The sequence below is a fragment of the Nycticebus coucang genome, chromosome X (genome assembly GCF_027406575.1).
Source record: "Nycticebus coucang isolate mNycCou1 chromosome X, mNycCou1.pri, whole genome shotgun sequence".
NCBI lineage: Eukaryota > Metazoa > Chordata > Mammalia > Primates > Lorisidae > Nycticebus > Nycticebus coucang.
Genome location: NC_069804.1, coordinates 61,141,636 through 61,164,936, shown reverse-complemented (window position 1 = coordinate 61,164,936; position 23,301 = coordinate 61,141,636). Strand labels below are relative to the sequence as shown.

At 38.4% G+C, this 23,301-nt stretch overlaps 1 pseudogene across 1 annotated transcript; it reads left to right on the top strand.

Annotated features, from left to right (window-relative positions):
* The first annotated feature begins 12,042 nt into the window (after positions 1-12,042).
* On the top strand, positions 12,043-13,462 carry LOC128577705 (protein Aster-C-like; annotated as a pseudogene). Its single transcript, XR_008377616.1, has one exon. The product of XR_008377616.1 is annotated as a protein Aster-C-like (transcript).
* Positions 13,463-23,301: the final 9,839 nt, after the last annotated feature.

Below are 23,301 nucleotides of genomic sequence, written 5' to 3'. Positions count from 1 at the left end.
AAATTCTCAGACCTATCCTCTGTAATGAACAACCCAACCCTCTACTACAAACGTAAACTCACTCAGAAACCCTCGATCAAACTCCAACTTCTACAATGGTGAAAAGATTAAAATTGTCCACTGGACTTTTGAAAAACTCGATACCCAAAATTTCACCAAACTTATCAATAATCTCCATTAATGTGAATGGCTTAAACTGTCCTCTAAAGAGACATAGTTAGCTGACTGGATACAAAAACTCAGACCACATATCTGTTGCTTACAAGAGTCACATCTTAACTTAAAAGACAAATACAGACTCAGGGTGAAAGGATGGTCATCCATACTTCAGGCAAATGGTAACCAGAAAAAAGCAGGTGTTGCAAATTTATTTGCAGATACACTAGGCTTTAAACCAACAAAAGTAAGGAAGGACAAGAATGCTCACTTCATATTTGTTAAGGGTAATACTCAATATGATGAGATTCAATTATTAATATCTATGCACCCAATCAGAATGCGCCTCAATTCATAAGAGAAACTCTAACAGACATGAGCAACTTGATTTCCTCCAGCTCCATAATAGTTGGAGATTTTAACATTCCTTCGGCAGTGAGGGATTGATCCTCCAACAAAAAGCTGAGTAAAGAAATTTTAGATTTAAATCTAACCATCCAGCATTTAGATCTAGCAGACATCTACAGAACATTTCATCCCAACAAAACTGAATACACACACTTCTCATCAGCCGACGGAACTTACTCCAAAATCAATCACATCTTAGGTCACAAATCTAACCTCAGTAAATTTAAAGGATTAGAAGTTATTCCATGCATCTTCTCGGACCATCATGGAATAAAACTTGAGCTAAGTAACAACAGGAATCTACATACTCATACGAAAACATGGAAGTTAAATAACCTCATGCTGAATGATAGCTGGGTCAGAGATGAGATCAAGAAGGAAATAGCCAAATTTTTGGAACAAAACGACAATGAAGGCACGAACTATCAGAACCTCTCGGACACCGCAAAGGCAGTTCTAAGAGGGAAATTTATAGTGCTGCAAGCCTTCCTCAGGAGAACGGAAAGAGAGGAAGTTAGCAACTTAATGGGACATCTCAAGCAACAGGAAAAGGAAGAACACTCCAACCCCAACTCCAGTAGAAGAAAAGAAATAACCAAAATCAGAGCAGAACTAAATGAAATTGAAAACAAAAGAACAATACAACAGATCAATAAATCAAAAAGCTGGTTTTTTGAAAAGGGCAATAAAATAGATAAATCGTTGACCAACCTAATCAGGAAAAAAAAGGGTAAAATCTCTAATCTTATCAATCAGAAATGACAAAGATGAAATAACAAGAGACTCCTCAGAAATCCAAAAAATCCTTAATGAATATTACAAGAAAGTTTACTCTCAGAAATATGATAATCTGAAGGAAATAGACCGATACTTGGATGCTCGTCACCTTCCAAGACTTAACCAGAATCAAGTGGAAATGTTGAACAGGCCCATTTCAAGTTCGGAAATAACATCAACCATACAAAACCTCCCCAAGAAGAAAAGTCCGGGACCAGATGGTTTCACATCAGAATTCTACCAAACCTTTAAAGAGGAATTAGTACCTATATTACTGAAACTGTTCCAAAATGTAGAAAAAGAAGGAAGACTCCCCAACACGTTCTATGAAGCAAACATCACTCTGATCCCCAAACCAGGAAAAGACCCAACAAAAAAAGAAAATTATAGACGAATATCACTAATGAATATAGACGCAAAAATATTCACCAAGATCCTAACAAACAGAATCCAGCAACATATCAAACAAATCATACATCATGATCAAGTTGGCTTTATCCCAGGGTCTCAAGGCTGGTTCAATATACGTAAACCTATAAATGTAATTCTCCACATAAACAAAGTAAAAAACAAAGATCATATGATCCTCTCAATCAATGCAGAAAAAGCTTTTGATAACATCCAACATCCCTTCATGATCAGAACACTATGAAAATTGGTATAGAAGGGACATTCCTTAAACTGATAGAGGCCATATACAGCAAACCAACAGCCAATATCATATTGAACGGAGTTAAATTGGAATCATTTCCACTTAGATCAGGAACCAGACAAAGCTGCCCATTGTCTCCATTGCTTTTTAACATTGTAATGGAAGTTTTAGCTACCACAATTAGGGAAGAAAAGGCAATCAAGGGCATCCACATAGGGTCAGAAGAGATAAAACTTTTGCTCTTCGCAGATGATATGATTGTATATCTGGAAAACACTAGGGATTCTACTACAAAACTCTTAGAAGTGATCAAGGAATACAGCAACTTCTCAGGTTACAAAATCAACATTCATAAATCAGTAGCCTTTATATATACCAACAATAGTCAAGTTGAAAAAACAATTAAGGACTCTATCCCATTCAGAGTAATGCCAAAGAAGATGAAATATTTGGGAGTTTATCTAACAAAGGATGTGAAAGATCTATATAAAGAGAACTATAAAACTCAAAGAAAAGAGATACCCCAAAATGTTAATAAATAGAAAAACACCATGCTCATGGCTGGGAAGAATCAACATTATTAAAGTGTCCATACTACCCAAAGCAATATATACCTTCAACGCAATCCCTATTGAAGTTCCACTGTCATACTTTAAAGATCTTGAAAAAACAATACTTCGTTTTCTATGGAATCAGAAAAAACCTCGAATAGCCAAGACATTACTCAAAAATAAAAACAAAGCAGAGGAATTACGCTACCAGACCTCAGACTATACTACAAATCGATAGTGATAAAAACAGCATGGTATTGGCACAAAAACAGAGCAGTAGATGTCTGGAACAGAATAGAGAACCCTGAGATGAACCCAGCTACTTACCGTTATTTAATCTTTGACAAGCCAATTAAAAACATCCAGTGGGGAAAAGATTCCCTATTTAACAAATGGTGCTGTGTGAACTGGCTGGCAACCTGCAGAAAACTGAAACTGGACCCACACCTTTCACCATTAACTAAGATAGACTCTCATTGGATTAAAGATTTAAACTTGAAACTATAAAAATACTATACCTTGAGACATGAAACTATAAAAATACTAGAGGAGAGTGCAGGGAAAACCCTTGAAGAAATTGGTCTGGGCGAGTATTTTATGAGGACGACCCCCCGGGCAATTGAAGCAGCTTCAAAAATACACTACTGGGACTTGATCAAACTAAAAAGCTTCTGCACAGGCAAGAACACAGTAAGTAAAGCAAGCAAACAGCCAACAGAATGGGAGAAGATATTTGCTAGTTATGTCTCTGACAAAGGTTTAATAACCAGAATCTGCAGAGAACTCAAACGCATTAGCAAGAAAAGAACAAGGGATACCATCACAGGCTGGGCAAGAGACTTGAAAAGAATTCCTCTGCTGGGCATATAATCAAAAGACCAAAAACCACATCATAACAAAGATATTTGTACCAGAATCTTTATTGCAGCCCTATTCATAATTGGTAAGTCATGGAAGAAACCCAAGTGCCCATCGATCCACGAATGGATTAAGAAATTGTGGTATATGTACACCATGGAATACAATGCAGCCTTGAAGAAAGATGGAGACTTTATCTCTTTCATGTTTACATGGATGGAGCTGGAACATATTCTTCTCAGTAAAGTGTCTCAAGAATGGAAGAAAAAATATCCAATGTATTCACCCCTAGTATGAAACTAACTTAGGACCTTCACATGAAAGCTATAACCAAGTTACAACCTAAGAACAGGGGGAAGGGGGAAAGTGTGGTGAGGGAGGGGGAGGTGGGTAGAGGGAGGGGGATTGAAAGGATCACACCTGTGGTGCATCTTACAAGGGTACATGTGAGCCTTGGCAAATGTGGAATGTAAATGTCTTGGCAAAGTAACTAGGAAAATGCCAGGAGGGCTATGTCAACTAATGAGATGAAAATGTGTCAAATATTCTATAAAACAAGTGTATGGTGCCCCATGATCATATTGATGTACACAGCTATGATTTAATACATAAATAAATAAACTTCAGGACTTTGGCTCCCAAGTCTCCATAGGATTTAACCCTTGCACAATTACCATGCCTAGATTAAAATCAAATAAAGCAATAAAAATGTCCAGGTCTTGGTAGCAATTAGCTAGTAACTTCCTGCCAAATGTCACACAAAAGAGGAAGTAGGTTTTTTTTTATCTTTTTGTTTCCTTTTTGGGGAGGTTTCCTCACTCTTTTTGCCTCTTCTTTTCAATATTTATTTTTCAGATATTTTTGTAATTTTCTCATAAATACCTCAAGCAAAAACATAGATATATCTTTTATTTTATCTTATTTTTTATTTTTTTGAGACAGAGTCTCACTATGTTGCTCTTGGTAGCCTACTGTGGCAACACAGCTCACAGCACCTCTAACTCTTGGGCTTAAGAGCTTCTCTTGCCTCAGCCTCTCAAGTAGCTGGGACTACATGTGCCCACCACAATGCCTGGCTATTTTTTTGTTTCAGTTGTCATTGTTGTTTAGCTGGCCCAGGCCATGTTCAAACCCTCCACTCTCGGTGTATGTAAGTGGTGCTGTAACCACCGTGCTACAGGTACTGAGCCAGATATACCTTTTATTTTAGTTCTCTCTCTTTTTTTTCTTCTGTTTTATGCTTCTTGGATGGAGCCTACCTATGACACATGGGCAGGAGTGACATAGAGCATTGTCCTGGCTAACAGAGGCCCTGAACACCCAGACTTGGGCATTCTTCCTGCTTTGGCCTCCTAAGGGGCTGTGACCACAGGTCCACACCACAACACACAGCTGATTTTTTTTTTATATTCAAAGTAAGTTGGGTTTTGTTCTTACTACAGCTGGACAGGGATACCAGACCTCAGATGATCCTCCCACAACAGCAACCATGTGTAGTGGGATTGCAGGTGTCAGTTGCTGTGCCAGGTCTATTACCATTAGTATTATTACCTTTTTTCTCTTTCCAACTTTGTTCTTTCTTTTATTTGTATTATTATTATTTGTTTCAGGTTAATGTGAGGGTACAAACAACTAGGTTACAGAATTTGCATTTGTTAGGTTTTACTTGTCTCCCTGTTCTATTCTATTCTCTGCACCAAAAGGCAATGTCAACATCAAAGCACAGATACAAGGAAAAATAAAGAGGAAGAAGAAGTGAGATAAGTAAGTAGAGGAAGGAAGTAAACAAGAAGAAAATATACATGAGAGGAACCAACGTAAAAATTCTGGCAACAGGTAAAACCAGAAAAGATCAACAACCCCCACCCCTCCACAAAGCAGTTACCACAGAGGATCCCACCTATAAAGAAATTATGGAGGACTGAAGCCAGCTTTATACAGAGGCTCCCATCCAGAAGGAGAGTTAAAGGACAGAAATTTAGCAAGTAACCTGCTGGATTTTAGCTGCACCAAGAGAGAAGGTTGAAGAACGCACATCAACCCCGCTGAGGCAAGCTGTGACCCCAAGGATACAAACAAAAGGTACAAAATCCATCACCAAGCAGATGGGAGTCCCCTCCCCCATGAGAATGGCTCGGAGTGCCCCACAAACAAACGAGCAGAGTTCAAAGTTCCTCTCACTACACTCCATGGGAGAGACCATCTAAAAACTGGACCTACCTCCCCTACCAGGGTGCCACGGCATTCTCCTGCCAGGCATAAAACTGTATAAAACTGTATATATTCTCTGCATGCAACTCTGAGGTCCCAGCACTCCACTCCACTCTCACTCTGAGGTCTGGAGTCCTGCCCAAGTCCAGATTCTTGGGTGATTTCTCGAGGGGTGGGGACAGTACCTAAACTGCAGCAGGTCAGTGCTGACTCTGGGGCACGGGAGTGAGGAGAGGACGGTCGGCTGAGAGGGAACCACACCGGAGCAGCAGTGCCCCAAGGCGCAGAGCAGCAGCCGTCTTTTAGCAACAATTGGGCTCGCTCCTGGATGTTCTGAAGCCACACCCCCTGTCTCCCTGGGCAACCAGAGGAGGCCAGGCATCTACTCAGGTGGCAACTACCACGGAACAGATCTGTGACAGAAACACAGGCCCTGTGAATAAAGGGTTTTCCTTAGGCAGTACTGACCTGGGTGGACCACAGGGACTAGAAACACACTCACAGACCTGGGAAGTTCCCAGGGTGGGGCTGACCAAGAGGACCGCTTTACTGAGCCTAAGACACACCTGGCCCTCAGGGGATCGTCAGCCTATAGACAAAGGAAGACAGAAGGCTAGAACTGACAGGTAACCAAATACAAAGCTGCAGGAGCAAAGACAGGGCCTGAGGTGCAGGCTCTGGGAACTCAAAACAGCTTCTCTTCTGCAGGGGAATTTAGAAGGGACAGAAAAAAATGCCCGCAAAGTTGTTCTGTTCTGTCAGTAACATTGATCAGGGGCAGGACTGGAACTGAGGGAACACACCCCAGTCTCCATCAAGTGCCCGAGGTTGTCAGGCCTCACCTCCCCGTGCTAGATAGAGGCAGAGCACAGCGGCCTGGCTGAGCGGAAATATATTTCCTTGTGATTCAGGCAGGTGCAAACCCCTGGAGTATCTGTTCACTACAGGAAACTGGGTCAGCCAACTGTGGGGCTATCAGTGACTGGGTGTGACAGAGGTGCAAGGTGGGGAAGGAGGCATCAACCTTCCCAAACTGATCTATTTGCTGGGTGGCTCCTCCTGAATCCACGCAACACTGGAGCAAGCCATATCAGAGTAGTAACCAGACCCCTGTGATCCAGTTGCCAGAAAACTTTTAAACTCTCCCACCTGAGACAGGTGCTGACTGAGACAATTGATTTGGACCTTTTGAACTGAGCCAATCACCCGAGGACTATTCAGGTGGTTCTCTGGGTGTGTGGTTGTAGGAAGGTTTGATTCTCCTTTTCCAATTGTTGCCTGTGTGGAGCGGGGTGACATAATTGCTGGTATTTCTCCACAGCTGAGACTTCAACCCAGAGTAACTGTTTCACTAGGGTCGAACAGAAACCAGCTTAAAACAAGACAGAAACACTTAGCCCCACCACACCAAACAGGGCCCCAGTTTCTCAGGCCATAGCACTGTACGGGTCCTCAACAAAGATCCAGGAAAAAAAATCAAATGGTGTAAAACAATCATGGGGTGAAAGCAGTGGAAAAATCTGGTAACATGAATAACCAGAATAGATCAACCCCCTCTCCACCACCAGGAATATATGGCAGATGTAACTGAAGATCCCATTCATAAACAGCTGGCCGAGATGTCAGAAATTGATCTCAGAATTTGGATTGCAAACAAGACCAATAGAATGTAGGAAAATTTGGAATTAGAAATTTGAGCAGCAATTCAAAAGTCAGAATTAGAAATTTGAGGAGAAATTCAAAAGTTGCCTCAAGAACTTAACAAATTTAAAGATAAAACCACCAAACATTTTGATGCACTGAAGCAATAATTTGCAGCCCTCAAAGATATGAAAAATACAGTAGAATCCCTCATTAACAGAGTGGAACAAGCAGAAGAAAGGATTTCTGACATTGAAGACAAAGCCTTTGAAAGTTCCCAAATTCTCAAAGAGGAAGAGAAATTGAGAGCAAAAACAGATCATTCCTTAAGAGAGCTCTGGGATACTTCAAAGAAGGCTAATATCTGCCTCATTGGAATCCCTGAAAGTGATGACATGGCCTCACTGGGCACCGAGACCCTTCTCTATGAAATTATGAAAGAGAATTTTCCAGACATGCCAAGAGATTCTGAAATTCAGATAGCAGACAGTTTCAGAACCCCAGCACGATTCAATCCCAGTAAGACATCCCCTAGGCATATCATAATTAACTTCACTAAAGTTAATATGAAGGAGAAAATTCTGAAAGCAGCCAGACATAAGAAATCCATTACCTACAAAGGGAAGAATATTAGAGTGATTGCACATCTCTGCTGAAACTTTTCAAGCCAGAAGAGGGTGGTCATCAACTTTTAATCTCCTAAAGCAAAATAACTTTCAACACTGGATCCTGTGTACAGCTATACTGAGTATCATTTATAATGGAGAAATTACATACTTTAATGTCAATCATATATTGAAGAAATTTGCCAGAACCAAACCAGCTCTTCAGGATATTCTCAGACCTACCCTCCATAATGACCAGCCCAATCCTCTACCACAAAAGTAAACTCACTCAGAAACTTTTGATCAAACTCCAACTTCCACAGTGGTGAAAGGATTGAAAATGTCCACTGTTTGATCAAGTCCCAGTAGTGTATTTTTGAAGCTGCTTCAATTGCCCGGGGGGTTCTCCTCATGAAATACTCACCCAGACCAATTTCTTCAAGGGTTTTCCCTGCATTCTCCTCTAGTATTTTTATAGTTTCATGTCTTAAGTTTAAATCTTTAATCCAATGAGAGTCTATCTTAGTTAATGGTGAAAGGTGTGGGTCCAATTTCAGTCTTCTGCAGGTTGCCAGCCAGTTCACCCAGCACCATTTGTTAAATAGGGAATCTTTTCCCCACTGAATGTTTTTAATTGGCTTGTCAAAAATCAAATAGCGGTAAGTAGCTGGATTCATCTCTTGGTTCTCTATTCTATTCCAGATATCTACTTCTCTGTTTTTGTGCCAATACCATGCTGTTTTGATCACTATCGATTTGTAGTAAAGTCTGAGGTCTGGTAGTGTGATTCCTCCTGTTTTGTTTTTATTTCTGAGTAATGTCTTGGCTATTCGAGGTTTTTTCTGATTCCATATAAAACGAAGTAATGCTTTTTCAAGATCTTTAAAATATGACAGTGGAGCTTTAATAGGGAGTGCGTTGACACCTGTGGTGCATATTACAGGGGTATTTGCGAAACTTGGTAAATGTAGAATGTAAATGTTTTGGCACAGTAACTGAGATAACGCCGGAAAGGCTATGTTAACCACTGTGATAAAAATGTGTCAAATGGTTTATGAAGTGAGTGTATGATGCCCCATAATCATATCATTGTATACAGTTATGATTTAATAAAAAAATTAAAAAAAAAAAGAAAATGTCCACTGGACTTTCAAAAAACTGGATACCCAAAATTTTACCAGACTTATCAATATTCTCCATTAATGTGAATGGCTTAAACTGTCCTCTAAAGAGGCACAGGTTAGCTGACTGGATACAAAAACTCAGGCCAGGCATTTACTGCATACAAGAGACACATCTTACCTTAAAAGACAAATATAGACTCGGGGTAAAAGGATGATCATACATATTTCAGGCAAATGGTAATCAGAAAAAAGCAGGTGTTGCAATTTTATTTGCAGATACAATAGGTTTTAACCAACAAAAGTAAGGAAGGATAAGAATTTAGATCACTTCATATTTGTTAAGGGTAATACTCAATATGATGAGATTTCAATTATTAATATCTATGCACCCAACCAGAATGCACCTCAATTTATAAGAGAAACTCTAACAGACATGAGCAACTTGATTTCCTCCAGCTCTATAATAGTTAGAGATTTCAACACTCCTTTGGCAGTGTTGGATCAATCCTCCAATAATAAGCTGAGAAAAGAAATTTTAGATTCAAACCTAACCATCCAACATTTGGATTTAGCAGACATCTACAGAACATTTCATCCCAACAAAACTGAATACACATACTTCTCATCAGCCCATGGAACATACTCCAAAATCGATCACATCTTAGGTCACAAGTCTAACCTCAGTAAATTTAAAGGAATAGAAATTATGCCTTGCATCTTCTCGGGCCACCATGGAATAAAAGTTGAACTCACTAACAACAGGAATCTGCATACTCATACAAAAGCATGGAAGTTAAATATCCTTATGCTGAATGATAGCTGGGTCATAGATGAGATTAAGAAGGAAATAGCCAAATTTTGGGAATAAAATGACAATGAAGACACGAATTATCAGAACCTCTGGGATACTACAAAGGCAGTCCTAAGAGAGAAATTTATAGCACTGCAAGCCTTCCTCAAGAGAATGGAAAGAGAGGAAATTAACAACTTAATGGGACATCTCAAGCAACTGGAAAAGGAAGAACATTCCAACCCCGAATCCAGTAAAAGAAAGAAATAACCAAAATTAGAGCATAATTAAATGAAATTGAAAACAAAAGAATTATACAACAGATCAATAAATCAAAAAGTTGGTTTTTTGAAAAGGTCAATAAAATAGATAAACCTTTGGTAACCAAAAAAATAAAAACAAAAAAAACCCTTTGGTAACCTCACCAGGAAAAAAAGGGTGTAATCTCTAATCTCATCAATCAGAAACGACAGAGATGAACTAACAACAGACTCCTCAGAAATTCAAAAAATCCTTAATGACTATTACAAGAAAGTTTATTCTCAGAAATATGAAAATATGAAGGAAATTGTCCAATACTTGGAAGCTCGTCACCTTCCAAGAGTTAGCCAGAATCAAGTGAAAATTTTGAACAGGCCAATATCATGTTCTGAAATAGCATCAACCATACAAAACCTCCATAAAAAGAAAAGCCCGGGGCCAGATGGCTTCATGTCAGAGTTCTACCAAAGCTCTAAAGAGGAATTAGTACCTACATTACTCAACCTGTTCCAAAATGTAGAAAAAGAAGGAAGTCTACCCAACACATTCTATGAAGCAAACATCACCCTGATCCCCAAACCAGGAAAAGACCCAACAAGAAAAGAAAATTATAGACCAATATTACTAATGAATATAGATGCAAAAATATTCAACAAGATCCTAACAAACAGAATCTAGCAACACATCAAACAAATTATACATCATGACCAAGTCGGTTTTATCCCAGGGTCTCAAGACCTGTTCAATATCCATAAATCTATACGTATAATTCAGCACATAAACAAATAAAAAAACAAAGACCATGTGATTCTCTCAGTTGATGCAGAAAAATCTTTTGATAATATCCAGCATCTCTTCATGATCAGAACACTGAAGAAAATTGGTATAGAAGATACATTTCTTAAACTGATAGATGCCATCTACAGCAAACCCACAGTCAATATCGTATCAAAGGGAGTTAAATTGAAATCATTTCCACTCAGATCGGGAACCAGACAAGGCTGCCCATTGTCTCCACTGCTCTTTAACATTGTATTGGAAGTTTTAGCCATCACAATTAGGGAAGAAAAGGTAATCAAGGGTATCTAAATAGGGTCAGAAGAGATCAAACTTGAGCTCTTCACAGATGATATGATTGTATATCTGGAAAACACCAGGGATTCTACTACAAAACTCTTAGAAATGATAAAGGAATACAGCAGCATCTCAGGTTACAAAATCAACATGCATAAATCGGTAGCCTTTATATATACCAATAATATTCAAGGTGAAAAAACAGAAAAACATGACCGTGAAATAGGCAAGATAGATGTCATTCATTCAACTGTGTTCCTGCCACTGAGTGTTCTAGAAAAGATGGTGATAAATGAAGGGGAGTCAAGCCTTGCCACTAAGTCACAGGAAGAAATAGAGGAAAATCCCAGTCCAACTGTGAATAAGAATAATACAGTGTCTGCTAAAAAACAGGGACCAAATTTACACAATTGAAGTGGTGACTGGAGCTTTTGGACTTCAGGTTCCACCTACAAAGACAGGAATGAGGAATACAAAAGACAGTTCACCCATCTACCTGATACAGAGAAGCTGATAGCAGATTATGCTTGTGCTCTTCAGAGGGACATTTTGCTTCTGGGAAGACTATACCTTTCAGAAAATTGGCTATGTTTCTATGGCAATATCTTCAGATGGGAAACTACAATTTCTGTTGCTTTAAAGAATATAACCTTCATGACCAAGGAGAAAACCACTCGACTCATCCCGAATGCTATCCAGATCATTACAGAGGGTGAAAAGTTTTTTTTTACATCTTTTGGTGCCAGGGATAGAAGTTACCTCAGTATCTTTAGGTTGTGGCAGAATGTATTATTAGATAATAGCCTGACTAGGCAGGAATTCTGGCAATTACTCCAGCAGAACTATGGCACTGAGCTAGGCTTAAATGCTGAAGAGATGGAAAACTTGTCACTGTGGATGGAGGATAATGTGCAGCCAGGAAGTCCAGGACAAAACAGCTTGGATAACTCGGGGGAGAGAGATGAAAAATTATCCAGGTCCATCAGTTTTACTCGTGAATTACTAAATTGGGTTTCAGAAACAGAGTCACTTGATGGGAATTCAGCAAGGAGGCTTAGGGAAAGAGGAGCCCCAAAGAGAGAAACAGATCAAAAAGAGTCCTTTACTAACTTCACCAAAGAGGTTAAGTAGAGTACCATCAAAATCACTGGACTTGAATAAAAATGAGTATCTTTCTCTGGACAAAAGCAGCACTTCAGATTCTTTTGATGAAGAAAATATTCCTGAGAAAGATCTTCATGGAAGACTTTATATCAACCGTGTTTTTCATATCGGTGCTGAGAGAATGTTTGAGTTGCTGTTCACCAGTTCACGCTTTATGCAGAAGTTTGCCAATTCTAGAAATGTAATATAGTATCTACCCCTTGGACTGCAGAAACTGGAGGTGATCAACTGAGAACCATGACCTACACTATAGTCCTTAATAATCCACTTTCCGGGAAATGCACCACCGCTACGGAAAAGCAGACACTGAATAAAGAAAGTCGGGAAGCACGGTTTTATTTGGTAGATTCAGAAGTAACGACACATGATGTCCCCTACCATGGTTACTTCTATACCCTGAATAGATACTGTATCATCCGATCTGCAAGACACAAATGCGGTCTAAGAGTTTCCACAGATTTGAAATACAGAAAACAACCATGGGGCCTCGTCAGATCTTTAATTGAGAAGAATACCTGGAGCTCATTGGAAGACTATTTCAAACAGCTTGAATCAGATTTGTTAGTAGAAGAATCTATATTAAATCAGTCCACTGAAGACCCTGGAAAACTTAGCAGCCTACGAAGGAGAAGGCGACCATTCAACCGAACGGAAACAGTAGCTAAACTTTCTTCTCAGTGTTCCCCTGAAGATGTGGGCTTAGAGACCAAAATGGGGATTACAGGAAAGAAAAAGGAAGTGGAAAGCTGTAGTACTGTTATTGTGGTGATGAGTATTTTTGTGCTGGTGCTGGTTTTGTTGAATGTGATGCTGTTCCTGAAGCTGTCAAAGATAGAGTATGCTGCTCAGTCCTTTTACCGCCTCCACCTCCAAGAAGAGAAGTCTTTACATTTAGCTTCTGCTATGGTGTCCAGAGCCGAAAATATTCCAAAAAACAAAGATCAGACCCATCGTTTAAAAGGAGTGCTCCGAGACTCCATAGTCATGCTTGAACAGCCGAAGAGCTCACTTATTATGCTTCAGAAAACTTTTGATCTACTAAATAAGAATAAGACTGGCATGGCTGTTGAAAGCTAGTGGATTTTAAGGACTGAAACTGTAGAGATACTTGCAACTAAAAGAAAACAACTGGAAGAAAACCAGTGGATGAAGGATTTTGTCATAGGAATATTTCTGTTTTCTCATTAAGATTTCTAATGTGAACATTCTTCTTTTCAATAGCATTTATATAATTAATCTCTGATGGCCTTAAGAATCTATCCTTACACTTACACGTATTTTTTTTAAGCTGTGAATTTCCCCAGTGAACTAAGAGATATATTGTGCAATTGAATTTCTATGATACAAAAAGAAAATGTAAGTGGTACAGTCTCCTTTCTACAGTAAGGTCTGATGCATTATCTGTTAGCACAAAATCAATATGTGTCCAATAGGCTGCTTTGTTAAGCTGAATAAGCTCAAGAGGCTAAAGAAGAGAATATAAGAAGAAACCTCTACATCATTACTAATTTTAAAGGATCAGTTCTTGGGCATATAGACCATAACATTTCTAGGTTTGTGTATTCTAATTATTATAATGTCTTCATCTATTTAGCATGCAAATTCAATAGTCAAACTTTTTGAATCTGCATGTTGTTATTATTATCTGAAAGGTCCTTCAACCATGTTGTCCTATCTTTATGAGAGTTTTCTCTTAGGTAGCTAGCTACCAGACAGCTATCAGAGGTGTGATTATCTTGCCTCTTCGTACATCAAACAGTAATTTTAGGAGTCAATTTAGGAGAAGGACCCATGTAGGATACCAGGATTCAAAATGAAGAACAATCCTCTGAGTTTTCTAAACCAGAAGATTATGTTAAAATCAGGGTATTTAGTGACAGATCAAGTGGCTATAGCTTAGCAACCTTTCAAGATAGAAACGATCCATCAAGTTGAAAATAATCTGTCTTTGCAGTACCATGTATGGTTTCATGGTATGTATTTGTGTGTGACTTGTTTTAGTTGGTAAGTTACAAGCCAGACACAAGCTTTGGCTCTTTCATGTTATTTTTTTAGGCATTTATGTCTCAATATAAGTGGTTTGTGAAAATAAGGATTTTGTAAACTAACGGTATCAGTCTTTTTTTCCGAAGTTAGGAAAAGTTCACATAGTGTTTTATGGTTTCATCTCTTGAGCTCTTTCTCTGGAACGTACATATAATGTGTATATATTCTTACCATTTGAACAACTATTACCTTTAGTTAAATGTTTTCTTTTTTTCTCAGCCACCAACGCTCCATGTCATTGTTAAGGTCATTTTTGAGATACCTGTAGAGAACCAGAGTATTGACTTGATTAAGGAAATGATGGGCTTTTTCTGAGTGAATTTCATTTATCCTGGGGGCACTGAAGATTTCCTTTTGGTAAGGATTTATGTAGCATCTGGCGGTGAACCAGAGTGACTGGATTAAAAACTTGAAATTTTTGTTAAATTCACAAAAATGATCACCGACAAACAATATTTTTGTGATGTTTCTTTAAAACTTGTACTTATACAATTGCAACAACAAAAAAAATAAACAAATGGGACTTCATTAAACTGAAAAGCTTCTGTACAGCTAAGGAGACAATAACCAAAGCAAAGAGACAACCTACACAATGGGAAAGGATATTTGCATATTTTCAATCAGACAAAAGCTTGATAACTAGGATCTATAGAGAACTCAAATTAATCCACATGAAAAAAGCCAACAATCCCATATATCAATGGGCAAGAGACATGAATAGAACCTTCTCCAAAGAAGACAGACAAACAGCTAACAAACATATGAAAAAATGTTCATCATCTCTATATTAGAGAAATGCAAATCAAAACAACCCTGAGATATCATCTAACCCCAGTGAGAATGGCCCACATCACAAAATCTCAAAACTGCAGATGCTGGCGTGGATGTGGAGAGAAGGGAACACTTTTACACTGCTGGTGGGACTGCAAACTAGTACAACCTTTCTGGAAGGAAATATGGAGAAACCTCAAAGCACTCAAGCTAGACCTCCCATTTGATCCTGCAATCCCATTACTGGGCATCTACCCAGAAGGAAAAAAATCCTTTTATCATAAGGACACTTGTACTAGACTGTTCATTGCAGCTCAATTTACAATCGCCAAAATGTGGAAACAGCCTAAATGCCCACCAACCCAGGAATGGATTAACAAGCTGTGGTATATGTATACCATGGAATACTATTCAGCCATTAAAAAAAATGGAGACTTTACATCCTTCGTATTAACCTGGATGGAAGTGGAAGACATTATTCTTAGTAAAGCATCACAAGAATGGAGAAGCATGAATCCTATGTACTCAATCTTGATATGAGGACAATTAATGACAATTAAGGTTATGGGGGGGAGCAGAAAAAGGGATGGAGGGAGGGAGGTGGGGCCTTAGTGTGTGTCACACTTTATGGGGGCAAGACATGATTGCAAGAGGGACTTTACCTAACAATTGCAATCAGTGTAACTGGCTTATTGTACCCTCAATGAATCCCCAACAATAAAAAAATATATATATATAAAATAAATAAATAAATAAACTTGTACTTATACCTCAAAGATTACCTAAGTTGCTTTATAAATTAAGGCTAAATATGTGTGGATGCAGAATTCAGTTTTTTAAGATTTGAGTCTGTTATGTAAATTGAGTATCAATAAAACTGGAAATAGGAAAAAAAAAGTTAAGGACTCTATTCCATTCACATTAGTGCCAAAGAAGATGAAGTATTTGGAAGTTTATCTAACAAAGTAGGTGAAAGATCTCTATAAAGAGAACTATGAAACTCTAAGAAAAGAAATAGCTGAAAATGTTAACAAATAGAAAAACATACCATGCTCATGGCTGGAAAGAATGAACATTGTTAAAATGTCTGTATTACACAAAGCAATATACAATTTTAATGCAATCCCTATTGAAGCTCCACTGTTTAAAGATCTTGAAAAAACAATACTTTGATTTATATGGAATCAGAAAAAAACTCGAATAGCCAAGACATTACTCAGAAACAAAAACAAAGCAGGAGGAATCAAGCTACCAGACCTCATTCTATACTTCAAATCGATAGTGATCAAAACAGCATGGTACTGGTACAAAAACAGGGAAGTAGATGTCTAGAACAGAATAAAGAACCAAAAGATGAATCCAGCTACTTACCGTTATTTGATCTTTGACAAAGCAATTAAAAACATTCAGTGGGGAAAAGATTCTCTATTTAACAAATTGTCATGGGTGAACTGGCTGGCAACCTGTAGTAGACTGAAACTGGTCCCAGACCTTTCATCATTAACTAAGATGGACTCTCACTGGATTAAAAATTTAAACTTAAGACATGAAACTATAAAAATACTAGAAGAGAGTGTAGGGAAAACCCTTCAAAACCCTTGAAGAAATTGGTCAGGGTGAGTATTTTATGAGGATGACCCCAGGGCAATTTAAGCATCTTCAAAAATACACTACTGGGACTTGATCAAACTAAAAAGCTTCTGCACAGGCAAGAACACAGTAAGTAAAGCAAGCAAACAGCCAACAGAATGGGAGAAGATATTTGTAGGTTATGTCTCTGTCAAAGGTTTAATAACCAGAATCCACAGAGAACTCAAACGCAGTAGCAAGAAAAGAACTACTGATCCCATCGCAGGCTGGGCAAGGGACTTGAAGAGAAACTTCTCTGAAGAAGACAGGCACACGGCCTACAGACATATGAAAAAATGCTCATCATCTTTAATCATCAGAGAAATGCAAATCAAAACTACTTTGAGATATCATCTAACTCCAGTAAGATTAGCCTATGTCACAAAATCCCAAGACCAGAGATGTTGACATGGATGTGGAGAAAAGGGAACACTTCTACACTGCTGGTGGGAATGCAAATTAATACATTCCTTTTGGAAAGATGTTTGGAGAACACTTAGAGATCTAAAAATAGATCTGCCTTTTAATCCTATAATTCCTCTACTAGCTATATGCCCAGAATACAAAAAATCACATTATAACAAAGATATTTGTACCAGAATGTTTATTGCAGCCCAATTCATATTTGCTAAGTCATGGAAAAAGCCCAAGTGCCCATCGATCCACGAATGGATTAATAAATTGTGGTATATGTACACCATGGAATATTATGCAGCCTTAAAGAAAGATGGAGACTTTACCTCTTTCATGTTTACATGGATGGAGCTGGAACATAATCTTCCTAGTAAAGTATGTCAAGAATGGAATAAAAAGTATCCAATGTACTCAGCCCTACTATGAAACTAATTTATGGCTTTCACATGAAAGCTATAACCCAGTTATAACTCAAGAATAGGGGTAAGGGGGAAAGGGAGGAGAGGGAAGTGGGAGGTAGGCAGAGAATGGATGATTGTTGGGATTACACCTGTGGTGCATATTACAAGTGTATATGTGAAACTTATCAAATGTAGAATGTAAATGTCTTAACACAATAACTAAGAAAATGCCAGTAAGGCTATGTTAACCAGTGTGATGAAAATGTGTCAAACGGTCTATAAAACCAGTGTGTGGTGCCCCATCATCACATTAATGTACACAGCTATGATTTAGTTAAAAAAAGAAGAAATTATGGAAATGACAGAAAGGAAATTTAGAGTATGGAAGCCAAAAATGATGAAGGAAACTAAAGGGAATGTGGAAAACCACGAAAACAGATTTCAAAAATTGAACCAAGAAATGAGTGATAATCATGAAATTGGAAAGAATATGTCAGAGCTTAAAGAACTGAAGGAATCATTCAGGTAGTTTAAAAAAAATCAATATAAAGTTTCAATAACAGATTAACCAATGGAGAAGAAAGGATGTCAGAGCTTGAAGACAAGTCTCATGAACTAACTCAGTCACTTAAAGAGGCAGAAAGGAAGAGAGTAAAAGCAGAGAAATATTTTAGAGAATGATAGGCTTTATGAAATGTGCAAATAAATGAATTATAGGTATTTTTGAAGGAGAAGAAGTATGACCTAGCAATATACATGCCCTATTTATAGGATATCATAGCTGAAAATTTCCCAAACTTGACCGAAGTTTCTGACACATTCCTTTTAATCAGTGATTCTCAACCTTCCTAATGCCATGATCCTTTAATACAATTCCTCATGTTGTGGTGAACTCCAGCCATAAAATTATTTTTATTGTTACTTCTTAACTGTAATTTTTGGCACTGCTATGAATCATAATGTAAATATCTGATATTAGGCGACCCCTGTGAAAGGGTCATTCAGGTCACAACTCACAGGTTGAGAACTGCTGCTTATTTGAAACCAAGTACATCTCAATTCAAACAGAGCATCTATTAGACACATTGTGATTAACCTGGCCATGATCAAAATGAAAAAGAAACATCTGCAAGCACCCAGGAGCAAGCACCAAACTGACATATAGGGACAAATCCATCAGGGTAACAGTGCATTTCTCAGCTGAAACATTACAATCCAAAAGACATTAAAAAACAAACAAACAACAACAACAACAAAAAAAAAACCCAAAAGACATTGAGCTCAACATTTCAATATACTCAAACAAAATAACTTAAAAAGAACTTCCAGCCTAAGATTCTGTACCCTGGTAAAGAAAATTTTATATTAAATGGAGAAATAAAATTTTTTACTGGTAAGCAATCACTGAGGAAATTAGCCAATACAAGACAACCTCTGCAGGAAATACTCAGAAGCATACTATATACAGACTTTCACAATGAACCACTAAAATAGTAAAGAATTATGAAAACTAAAGGTCTAAGCATAAATTCCACAAAAGCCCAAGAGATAAAACTAGGCACTGACTGCCACACAAGACAATCAGAATACCACAATACATATAACTTCTCTCAATAAACACAAATTGCTTGAATTCCAAACTGAGGAGACACAGGCTGGATTACTGGATAAAAAAGTACAGATCAATTATATAGTGTATTCAGGAAACACATCTAACTTCCAAGGACAAAACAAGACTCAAAATGAAGGGTTGAAAAACCATTTTTAGGCAAATGGAGATCTGAGGAAAGGAAGCATCACAATCTTATTTGCCAACACAATTGGAATTATACAAGTAAAAATAAATACAAAGAATAACCCTATATACAAGTACAGGTGACAATACAAAAAGAAGACATCTCAACACTAAATATGTATGTATACAACTTAAATACACCCAAGTTTATAAAATGAATCCAAATTGGACTAAACAATATGATATTCTATAACACCATAATACTGGGGACTTCAACATCCCACTGATCAAATTGCACAGATCCTCTAAACGGAAACTAAACACAGAAACAATGTACATAAACATAACCCTAGAAAAACTGAGTGTAACAGCAATGTACGGAAAGTACACCCCCAATAGTACTAAGTATACGTTCTTATCATCAGCTCATGGATCATTCTCTAAAACTATTTATATACTAGGACACAAATAAAACCTAAACAAATTTAAAAGAATAGAAATTATACAGTGTATCTTTTAAAGATGACAAAGGAATAAAGGTAGAACTCGACTCCAACAAAAACCTTCAGCCCGACACAAAGTAAATGAAACTAAACAATCTAATGTTGAATGACAGCAATGTCAAAGAGAATAAAAAGGAAATGGGTAGATTCCTTGATCTTAATGACAATGAAATGACAAACTTTCAAAATATGGGGGATCCTGCAAAACCAGTAGTAAGACAAAAATTTATTGCATTAAATGCCCACATATAAAAAGCAGAAAAATCACAAATCAACAACCTGATGAATCATCTCAAGAAACTGGAAAAGAAAGAGCAATCTAATTCAAAACCTAGCAGAAGATAAGAAATAAGCAAAATTAGATCAGACTTAGCCAAGCACAGTGGCTCATGCCTTCAATCCCAGCACTTGGGAGGCCAAGGCGGGTGGATGGAGTGAACGTAGGAGTTCAAGACCAGCCTGAGCAAGAGCAATGCCCTGTCTCTAAAAAATAGTTGGGCAGTATGACCAACTACAGTTGCCTGTAGTCCCAGCTACTTGGAGACTGAAACAGAGAATCATTTAAACCTGAGAGTTTGAGGTTGCTGTGAGCTGTGACACCACAGCATTCTATCAAAGGCAATGAAGTGAGACTCTGTCTCAAAAAAAGAAAAAAATAGATCAGAATTAAATGAAATTGAGAACCAAAGAACCATGCAGGAGATTAATAAAACAAAAAGTTGATTCTTTGAAAAGAGAAACAAAATAGATAAACATTTGTCCAGACTAACTAGAAACAGAAAAGTAAAATCTCTAATAACCTCAATTAGAAAATAAAAAGGGAAAACAACAAAAGATACCACAGAGATACAAAAAAGATCATCTCTGATTACTACAAAAATTTACATGTCCAGAAATTTGAAAAATTGGAGGAAATCGACAAATACCCGAAATCACACTACCTCCTTATCCTCATACAGGAATCAATAGAACTATTAAAAAGAGCAATATCAAGCACCAAAATTGAAAAAATAATAAAACCTCCCCCCCAATTTCCTACACCAAATGATTTTACACAAGAATTCTATTAGATCTTCAAAGAACTTGTACCTATAGTACAGAACCTATTCCAAAACAATGATAAAGAAGGAACTCTCCTTAATTCCTTTATGAAGTAAATATCACCCTGAAGCCAAAATCAAGAAATGACACAAAGAAAAGGAAAACTACAGACCAATTTTGCTAATGAATATTGATGAAATCTCAATAAAATCCTAGCAAGTAGAATACAATGACACACTAAAAAATCATGATCGGGAGGGCTTCATTCCAGGGATGCAAGGTTGGTTGAACATATGCAAATTCATAAATATAGTTCACTACATAAATAGAAGCAAAAACAAACACCATATTATTCTCTAAATAGATGCAGAAAAAGCATTCAACAAAATTTGGTACCTTTCTGACAAGAAAATTGGTATAGGTGGGAAATTTCTTAAATTCATAGAATTCATCTACAACAAACTCACAGGCAATATCATACTGAATGGAGTAAAATGAAAAGCGTTTCCACTTAGATCGGGAACCAGTTAAGGATGTCCTCTATAACCATTACTATTCAGCATTGTGCTAGAAGTTCTAGCCAATAAAAAACAGGCAAGAGAAAGATATAAAGGGCATCCAAATGGGAATGGAAGATGTCAAACACTCACGCTTTACTGATGACATGATCTTAAACAACCTTATAGACTCAACCAGCAAACTCCTGAAAGTGATGAAGAAAAACAATAGTGGCAATATATTGCATTATAGATATATTTTTTCATTATTCTTTCCTTTCATTCTTTTCAGAGCATCACCTGGTCTCTGTGAAATATATTGCAATATATTTTTCCTAAGGTTTTAATTATTTTTTATTTAAGGGAGGTTTAGTTTTTCTTTTTATTTTCTTTTTTTAATAAACTGTGAAATAGTATTAAATGTATTTAAATTGTAGAGACGAGGGTGGAGACAAGATGGCTGACTGAAGCCAGTTTTCCACAGAGGCTTCTGTCCAGAAGGAGAGTTAAAGGACAGAAATTTAGCAAGTAACCTGGTGGATTAGAGCTGAGCCAAGAGAGAAGGTTGAAGAATGCTCATCAACCCTACTGAGGGGAGCTGCAACCCCAAGGATACAAACAAAAGGTACAAAATCCATCACCAAGTGGATGGGAGTGCCCTCCCCCATGAGAATGACTCAGAGTACCCCATAAACAAATGAACAGAGTTCAAAAGTCCTCCCATTATACTCCACAAGATAGACCCTCTAAAAACTGGACCTACTTCCCCTACTAGGGTGCCATAGTGCTCTCCTGCCAGAAATAAAACTGTGTGTAAAACTGTATATATTCTCTACCTATAATTCTGAGCTCCCAGCACTCCCTGCCACTCTCACTCTGAGGTCTGGAGGCCTGTTCCCCAGGAGTCCAGATTCTTGGGTGTTTTCTCAAGAGGTGTGGAAAGGGCATGGACTACTGCTGGCCAGTGCTGATTCTGTGGCACGGGAGTGAGGGGAGGATGGTCCGTTGAGAGGGAACCACACCAGAGTGGTGGTACCCCGAGGCACAGAGCAGCAGCCATTTTTGGCAGCAATAGGGCTCACCCCTGGATATTCTGGAGTCACACCCCCTGTCTCTCTGGGCAACCCAAGGAGGCAGGGCATCTTCTTGGGTGGCAGCCACCTGAGGAACAGATCTGGGACAAAAACACAGGCCCCGTGAGTAAAGGGTTTGCCTGAGGCATTACCAGCCTGGGTGAAACTCCAGGACTAGAAAACGCACGTGCAGTGCCGGCTGATTCCCAGGGCAGGGCTGGCACAGAGGACAGCTTTACGAAGCCTAAGACACACCCAGCCTTCAGGGGATCATCAGCCTAGTCAAAGGAGGGCAGGAGGCTAGAACTGACAGCTAACTGTGCTGCAAATACAAACCTGCAGCAGCAAAGACAGGGCCTGAGGCGCAAGTTCCGTGAACTCAAAACAGCTTCTCTTCTGCAGGGGAATTTAGCTGGGACAGAAACAAAATCCACAAAGTTGTTCTGTTCTGTCAGTAACATCAATCAGGGGTGGGGCTGGAACTAAGTGAACAGCCCCAGCCTCCATCAAGTGCCTGAGGTTGTCAGGCCACACTTCCCCCTGCCGGATAGTGGCAGAGAACAGCGGCCTGGCTGAGGAGACATAGATTTCCTCATGATTCAGGCAGGTGCAAACCCCTGGAATATCTGCTCATTGCAGGCAACTGAGTCATAGCCCTGTGGGGTTATCGGTGACTGGGTGTGACAGAGGTACAAGCTGGGGAACAAGGCATCAACCTTCCCAGATTAAACTATTTGCTGGGTGGGTCCTCCTGATATCATGAAGAACCAGAGCAAGTCATATCTGAGTTGTCACCAGACTCCTGTGTCTAGTTGCCAGAGACCTTTTTAAACTCTCCCACCTGAGACGGCTGCTGACTGAGACAATTGATTTGGATGTTTTGAACTGAGCAAAAAGCCCAAGGACTATCCAAGTGGTG